This window comes from Rhinichthys klamathensis, unplaced genomic scaffold, assembly GCF_029890125.1.
Source record: "Rhinichthys klamathensis goyatoka isolate OS25496 unplaced genomic scaffold, OSU_Roscu_1.1 h1tg000868l_1, whole genome shotgun sequence".
Classification (NCBI taxonomy): domain Eukaryota; kingdom Metazoa; phylum Chordata; class Actinopteri; order Cypriniformes; family Leuciscidae; genus Rhinichthys; species Rhinichthys klamathensis.
In genome coordinates, this window is record NW_026607234.1 from 87,497 (window position 1) to 96,881 (window position 9,385).

Sequence of the window (9,385 nt, forward strand, 5' to 3'; positions counted from 1 at the left end):
TGGTTTGGACCGCTGTGTTGTTGGCGTCCCGGATGGGTTCTAGAGGAGCGTCCCGCACCCATGCCGCGGGGATGAACGCGCTGATTGGCTCTGGCTCTCCCTGAGGTGCGGGTTCTGAGGTGCGGGTCCACACCCCTCACGGGCCCCCAGGACCCACACCTCATGCCTCCCGCGCTAATTACTGATTTGTAAGCAGTTCTGCTTCGGCTTTCCAAGCTTCCAGCACTGGAAAGTCGTAAAAGTAAAAGACAGAAGAAGAAAAAAAAAACAGTTAAGCGTTCTAACAGCCTGGCCCGCTCGCACAACACGGGCCCGTATCTTGGCTTAAATAGTGGGATTGAATCATATCAAAGGGTCACTGACATCCATGAAATCTTTTTACGGCTTTTTCAAAGGCATTTCTGGGAAATGAATTGGCCTGTTGGCACCTCTGTTTTTTTACTTGCATACTTTGACACTTAGAAATCCCCAGACGAGTCCAAAATGCTTTTGTTTACCAAACATCTGATTTATGTAGGCTATACTTTCAAAACTGCTGTTTGTAAGTGCATGTGATTTGCTGAGGTAACCGTCACTTACACTACCGCTCAAAATAATTACGATTTATAATGTTTTTGAAAGAATGCTCACCAAGGCTACATTTATTTGATCAAAAGTACAGTAACAGTAATATTGTGAAATATACAAATTTTGAATCTTGACTATTGTAAAATGTCATTTATTCCTGTGATCAAAGCTAAATTTTCAGCATCAGTCTTCAGTGTCACATGATCCTTCAGAAATCACTAATATGATGATTTGCTGCTCAAGAAACATTTCTGATTATTATCAGTGTTGAAAACAGCCGTGCTGCTTCATATTTTTGTTGAAACCGTCATGAATAATTTCCTCAATCAGTGTCTTGTTGAGGAGAAGTGTGCCGTTAAACTTGTGTTTTTTCCCTCACTTATTTTATTGAGTAAAGTTTGCTGTCAGCACTTGTAGCTGTAGATGTTCATGTAGTTAACAGTGACATTTAGCTCACTGTAAGTCATGGAGATCTTATCTGGTTCCTCACTGGGGCAGTTTCACTATTTTAACTCTGAAATCATTGCTAAAGGAAATGTGTGTGTGTTGATGGCAGTTCACAAGAGGGCGTAAATGTGCTGTAACACACATATGTGAACGGTCTAAGAGAGAAAGCTGCTCCTCAAACTAGATTCTTGAGTGTCTTTAGCACTTTCAGGTTAAATTTCCAGAGCACAAGATTATTCTATCATCTCTGTCCTAGTTACAAAAGCTTTATTTTAAGAAGCTTTATTTTAAGAAGCAAATTGAAATTTCATAAATATGACTGATTTAGGGGGGAAAGTTTCTGACATGGCTCTTCTCATGTTATTTACATTTCTGCATATTGAAACTGGCATGTCATGTTGTTTTCAAGAACACTTGGAAAATATGGCATGGATCAATCAGACACTTATTAGTGGACCATTTACAATATATATTTGATCTTATTTACACTTATGCATATTGAAACTGGCATGTCATGGTTTCCAAGAAGACTTGGAAAATATACTGCATGAGTCAATTGGAATATATTTTTATTTTATTTTATTTTATTTTATTTTATTCTATTCACACTTCTACATATTGAAACTGGTACTGCATGAATCAGTTGGACTATTTTTATTAGACTAACTATTTATTTATTTGGTTATTTATTTATTTCATACTTCTGCATATTGAAAATGGTGTTACTTTTATTTAATTAAAAAAAAAATTTTTTAGCAGACTTGGAATGTTCCATGCATTAGACTAATAATTTATATTTTATTTCATTTTATTTTTCTTGAGAAAAGAGTAGCATGAAGATTCTTTAAAATCTCTCCTTGTGTGGCCCAGAGCAGAAAGTCATGTGAGTTTGGGACAACATGAGAGTGAGAAAATGGTGAAAGAGTTTGCTGTGCTCATTTTATTTGCTTATCTTTTTTTATCTCGTCTTTTATGCTGCTCTTATATTCTCGCGTTTGCCAAGGTTGTGTTTGGTTTCCATGACACACTGCCCAGCTCTCGCCTCCTGGGGTTTCCGCCGCAGTGATGCGGGACAATACCTGCGTTTGACTCTTCTGCCATCAGCCCACCCCGGTGTGTGTGTCATCGTCTTCTCGCACACGTCCCACTGGTGTGAAAACCACTGTGTGTCATTTCAAAATAATCCTGCATATAACGTTACAGCAATATCATCCTGCGCTGTACCTACCACAGTCACTCTTGAGTGATGACACAAATAAACAGCCGAGAGAGCCGTGACTGGGATATGTTTTGTTTTAAAGTGGCTTTTTTTTTCCGTATTGCATTTGTTGACATTTCCCTCCTTTTCCAATGTAGTTTTAATGCATGTTTTTTTTTTTTTCCACGAAAGAGCCCGACCACAGTTTTAGCGGCCTGTCTCGGTCTCCTGTACCTCTGCCAACTCTACTAGATTAATTGGACCTTCTAATCTGCAGGAATTCAATGGTTTTAAAGACGTCTAGACAAAGCTTAATTGTGTCAAGAGCTCTATATAGCGCTGGTGCACAGTGCGGTAGCTAGATTTTTACATATTTATAAAGAAAATGTGAGTTGTTTGCCCTTGAAAAACTTGTTGTTATGATGCTAGTGTGGTCACCGTGGTGTTGCTATGCAGTTGCTAACGTGATTCCAAGAAATCTTGAGGTGTTTCAGTGTTTCCAAGTCTCTATAATATGGTGCGATGATTCTAGAGTGGTTGCCAGGGTGTTGCTATGCAGCTGCTAAGGTGTTCTGAATGATTGCAATTTAATCTTGAGATGTTCCAGTTGTCCCAGGTGTCTGTGATATGGTAGCTATGATGCAAGGGTGGTTGCCAGGGTGTTGCTATGCAGTTGCTAAGGTGTCCTGAGTGATTCCAAGAAATTGTGAGGTGGTCCAGTGGTGTCAAGTCTCCGTGATATGGTTACTATAATGCTAGAGTAGTCGCCAGGGTGTTGCTATGTGGTTTCTAAGGTGTTTTGAGTGATTCCAAGAAATCTTGATATGTTCTAGTTGTCCCATGTATCTGTGATATGGTAGCTATAATGCAAGGGTGGTTGCCAGGGTGTTGCTATGCAGTTGCTAAGGTGTTCTGAGTGATTCCAAGAAATTGTAAGGTGTTCCAGTGTTTCCAAGTCTCTATAATATGGTTGCTATGATTCTAGAGTAGTCGCCAGGGTGTTGCTATGCAGCTGCTAAGGTGTTCTGAATGATTGCAGTTTAATCTTGAGATGTTCCAGTTGTCCCAGGTGTCTGTGATATGGTAGCTATGATGCAAGGGTGGTTGCCAGGGTGTTGCTATGCAGTTGCTAAGGTGTTCTGAGTGATTCCAAGAAATTGTGAGGTGTTCCAGTGGTGTCAAGTCTCTCTGATATGGTTACCATGATGCTAGAGTAGTCGCCAGGGTGTTGCTATGTGGTTGCTAAGGTGTTTTGAGTGATTCCAAGAAATCTTGATATGTTCTAGTTGTCCCATGTGTCTGTGATATGGTAGCTATAAGGCAAGGGTGGTTGCCAGGGTGTTGCTATGCAGTTGCTAAGGTGTTGTGAGTGATTCCAAGAAATTGTGAGGTGTTCCAGTGGTGCCAAGTCTCCATGATATGGTTACCATGATGATAGAGTGATTGCCAGGGTGTTGCTATGTGGTTGCTAAGGTGTTCTGAGTGATTCCAAGAAATTGTGAGGTGTTCCAGTGGTGCCAAGTCTCCATGATATGGTTGCCAGGGTGTTGCTATGTGAAGCTATTAAGGTGTTCTGAGTGATTCCAGTCAATCTTGAGATGTTCAAGTTGTCTCAGGTGTCTGTGATATGGTAGCTATGATGCAGGGGTGGTTGCCAGGGTGTTGCTATGCAGATATATATATATATATACATATTATTTATTTAATTATTTATTTATTTATTTATTTTTTGCAACTAACCAACCACTTATCAAACAAACAGTATAAAAGTGATGCTTGCCTTTAGCATTAAAAATGCAGTAAAATTGCTCCTATTTAAATATACAAGGGCAGCATTAGTCTATTTAGAGAATGTACAGCATTTCCCTCATTCCTTCCACTCTTGTCCGCTTCTGTGGGTGTTTTTCTCTGGAGGTGAACAGAAAACGCGAGCAGATCTGGAAGTGTATGATTTATCCGTTCTGCTCGGGAAGGCTGTCTGCTATCTCAGGAGGAGAACATATGAATTCCTCAGCTTTCTGGGGCTCTGGGATCTACGGCACTCCTCTCGTGAAGATATATACGCCGTTTCATATACAACCTCTCATTCATTAGAGATGATTTACTGTGGCAGTGCAAATCACTTGAGACGTTTCCTTCTGTGTTACCCGGCGTGTAGGAGCAGCGCACTGGGCTTCATGTGTAGCATATAACATGCTATTCATATGCAAATGTGATTTTGAAGATTCTTGTTAAGATTTTAAACATTGATTCACAGTTAATCCACCTAACTCGCTCATTTTATAGCTTTATACTCTTACTGTATGACTCTTTTTTTATTTGACCTTAGAAGAAGCAACATCTGAAAAAAGGTTGATACTTGCATGATGCAAAACTTTAACATTATTGAGTCATTTGAGAGTTAAATGACATAAACACAATGTGTATGTGTGTGACAGTTGTTTGGTTGACCGGCTTTGCAAACGCACCTCTGTTTTCTTCATTTCTCTCTCAGCCCTGCACCACGGCCCCTAGACGGAGACGTCACACTGAGAACGAGGCCCCTGGGAGCACCGGCCCCGCGCTGGTGCCCAATAAACCAAACGTTCAGCCTCAGCTAATGATTTAGAGCGCCAGCCATTAGACTATTACCAACACCAACCTTCAGGTTTGAAATAGAACTCAATTCAAGTTTATTGAAAAGAGAGATTTGAATCTCCTAACCTGAAATATTAGGCTTATCCTGCAAAATAAAGAGAAAGAAAGAAAAATAAAGGCTGGTATGTTGGCTGGATTTAAAAGGGTTTTGGCTACTTTTCAGACGGTCAGGCTGGAAGATCCAGACCAGCAAACAATCCTAGACCAGTTTTTGTTTGATATTTGGTTTTATCTATTTCTTTTTTATATATATATATAAATATATATATATATATATATATATATATATAGACCAGCAAACTTTTTAAAGGGGTCATGAACTGGCTTTTTAAATTGTTTTATATTGTTGTCTGAGGTTTTTACATTCAAAAACATCAAAATGAATAAGTAATAGGCTATTTTCTACCCTAGTTTTGAGCCTAGCTCAAAAACGCTCTGTTTTTATGGGCGTCTCGCATTGAAGACTTGGAAGTAAACGCCCACTGCTGTGAGTGGATAACAGTTTTGAATATTATAATGAGTTTCGTGTAATGCGCGAATCGATGGGCGGGGCTAAACCGGCCGTGTTGAAGTAGGCGTTGATCTTCTTCTGCGGGGGTGGTGTTTTATCCTCTTTGTCGTCATAGTTCCCCACTTTGAAAAACGAGTCGTTTGCTGAGCCTGGTGTCAATAAAAGCTTTTATTGGACTAACAAGGACGTTTTCAGTTCTGAAACTTACAGGATATTCTTATAATTTGATGACCTCTTAGATGTCAAAAGCTCAAGGAAAATTTGATTTCTCAGTTCATCACCCCTTTAATGAACTATTTAAAGCTGCTGTAGGTAACTTTTGTAGAAAATATTTTTTACATATTTGTTAAAACTGTCATTATGTCCTGACAGTAGAATATGAGACAGATAATCTGTGAAAAAAATCAAGCTCTTCTGGCTCCTCCCAGTGGTCCTATTACCATTTGCAGAAATACACGCTCCCGGTCAGAAACAACCAATCAGAGCCAGAAGGAATGTCTTAGCAGTGTCAATCACGCTTGTGTACGCGCTGATCACACCCCTCTCTTGCACAGCGCGAGCCGTCGTTCAAACTCAAGATTGCCGGCGTGCTGCAGCTGTGCTTATGACGGAGAGAAACAACCTAAACTGCCAATTCTCGAGTGACACCTGCTCATAAAACAAAGAGGTAAAAGGAAAAAGACCAATGACGATAAACAAGCGAAAAAGAAAGAATTACACAGAGCCCATTGACTCGGTGTCAAAACTCCAGCCGCATAACATGTAGATAAAATGTCACGCACTCTGCTAAGCAACAATTGAAACCTGCTAATTCACTTGCTTGTCATGTTGCTGAAATAATGTACTAGCACACCTTATCTAGCATTATATATCGCTTGAATAATTACTTACATACTGTAACGTTAGTTACCGTTATATTAACGTTATCTTACTAGCTATTTATAACTTATAGAAAGAGTGCAACGTTATAAAGTTACATGTAGGCTATTGCAAAATACATAATGATTTGAGGACCAAGTTTGTAGTCAAAGTATGGGCAGGCCATAGTCAATGTAAAGCATATTATTGACGTTTATTCCCTATTAGTGAATGTGCCATATAACTTTTTATCCGCTGTTATCGGTGGCCCTGTTTACTAGCCTGCGCGTTCACGGCAGGCTCCGCTGTGGAGGACGAGCTGTGGAGGGAGGGCTGTAGCGCAGCAGAGAGCAAGGGGGAGGGACCTGTAAGTTGTGCTTGTTCAAATTTTCAGTCTAAGTCAACGTTTTCTCAAAACTCCCTACTGGAGCTTTAATAATAGACCAGCAAACCATCTTACACTCTCAGAAAAAAAGGTACAAAGGCTGTCACTGGAAAGCTTACCTTTAAATAGGTTCTAATATGTAACATTTAGCTGATTTAGGTACTAATATATACACCTTTGGTATCTTGAGGTACTTAGGCACTCTTTTGGCACAAAGGTGTACCTTTTAAAAGGATACTGACCCAGACAACTGTTGTACCTTTACTTCTAAGAGTGTAGGCAAGTGTTTGTTTTTTTGGGGGGGGGGGTTATTATTAGTTTTTTTTATACACCAGCAAATCATCTTTGGCTCATTTTGTCTTTTATTACTTTACTTTACTTTACTTTAAATAGACCAGCAAACCATCTTTGGCTTGTTTTGTCTTTACTTTACTTTATTTTATTTGTTGTTTTGTGTGTGTTTTTGCCCTTCACTGTTTGTGCTACCAACATAAATGAATTAAGGTAGGACTGGATGTATGTTTACAAGACCAGAATATCAGACACTTGAGGGTGGACTCCTTTGACTTGGGCCAGTAAGTAACCACCTAGCAACATGCAAAAAAAAAAAAAAAACTCTGAATACCTTAGCAACCATATAGCAACCTTAAAATAAATGTAGTTGTGAAGTGAGATTCAAATTCAACGATTCCTCTGCTGCCCTGTGCAGGGTCGTGACCTCATGCTGAAACTGTAGTTCCACGTCTCTCGGGCGGTTAGTTCGAGAGAAAGTCGTGTTCAGTGCCAGTGGTTCGACATTCGCCCAGCTGGCCTGAGGAACGCATGTTCTAGCTGTCAGAATATGTCATTGTTCTGCAATGCATTTAAAAAGAAACAAAGATGTAATGTTATGATGTATTTCTTGAGAAGTGTGTGATTTGTTAGTGTGGCGATCAGTATGGGGTGTATCTTGTGTTCGTAAGTGTTGAATATTTGTGTTTCTCTAGCTGTGGTTGCGTGTGGCATTGCACAGGATTTTCTGGATTCTTGTGGTGCCTTCAGATTTTGCAGGTTTTTCTTGTTTATACTGCTGCGGTTGTTTTTCTATGAATAATTATATCACATGACGAGTGAAACGGAGCACATGGACACAGGCTGTGATTATTTGACGGTTGGCACGCTGGCAGCGAGACACTCCCTGACCTCACAGGACCCATAATGACAGAAGCAGACGCTCAGAGACGGGTCAGAGCCGCAGGTGCAGATGTCTGCCGTCCTGTGTGTGTGTGTGTGTGTGTGTGTGTGTGGTAATAGCCTCTCCAGACTTTGCCCTGTGCCTCTGTTAAATGAGTCCCTCCACCCTGATTCTCATCTTGTCTCTCGCCCTGTAACCCCAAACGCATCCATCTACCGCATTATCACACACACACACACACACCAGCAATCACAGTGTCTGTTAGTGCTGTGATGCTGCCTTTCCAATCTGAATGTTCTCTTGCCAAAGTAAACTGAATTCACAACCCATTTTACTTCAGTAATGTGACACATTTCAGAGTCATAGGGCAGGATGTGGTTTTTATCAATCATAACTGGGATTATTTTTTTAATGCAATATTGTTTTATTTTTATTTTGACATGCATGAATGAATCATGCAAAATAAGACCAGGAACATTCTTACAGCATTACCATTTTTAAATTATTTTGTTTTGTTTTATTTTATTTATATTATTTTATTTTACATGGGACAGATGAATCATCCTAAATAATGCCAGGAACATTCTAGGCTACTTTTAGGGTGTGTGTTCACACTTGGCAGGTTTGGTTTTATTAAAAGAAACTCTGGTCCGGTTTCTCTGTTATTGCGGCTCATTGGAATAAGTGTGAACGCTGCCATCTGAACCAAAACAAGCAGACTGAGACGCTAAAAAGATGGGTGTTGGTCTGCTTTCAAACGAACTCTGGTGGGGTTTGACCGAAATATGAACGCAACACGGACCAAAGACATGTAAACGAACCAAAAACAGGATGTGATGTCACAAGATGCCACCCTAAAAAGAACAGAATGCTGAAGCACACCTGTTCCACCTCCTCATAGTCGTGATGTTGCCCATCACAGTACAGGCATCAGAACCTGCAGCAGATCTTCATTTGTGTGAGTTTTGCAGCTGTTTTGACTCTTTTACACATTTTCTAAGGTCTTCACAAGCTCTCAGCTGGTCAGAATACCATCACATGTAGGCTACGCACATACAACGAGCGGATTTAGCCCAGAACACAGCCTTGTTTTGGATGTTCGAGAAGTTCCGTCTTGAAATATACGCAATAAAAGCCGACTAATCAGGCTGTGAACGTGACCCTATGCCTTTAGGTTTGGTGTTAAAAATGCAATGTGGACAGTGAGCGGATCAGGACTAATCGTTTTTGTTTTGTTTTGTTTTTTTTCGGTCCAGACAAACCATACTACAAGTGTGAACACGCCTTTAAAAGTCTTTATATCTTTATTCCAAAAGTTATATTTGAAAAAGCAGCATTACCATTGGCTACGTTGAGATGTTCGCACACTCACATTCTGACTTCATTTTGGTATGAAACGCCCATTTTTCACAATCAAATCAATTCACAATGTATAAAATTAGGTCCCAACCTACATTTTTTTTAATTAATGAAAATCCTGATTCACTTGAAAAATGTTGCATTATGAAAGTGTTTCATAATAACTGATTTCCTGTCATTAATACACCTCACACAAGTTCCACACATCCCAATCCATCCCTAACGAGTATAGTACTCCCATCTCTGTTT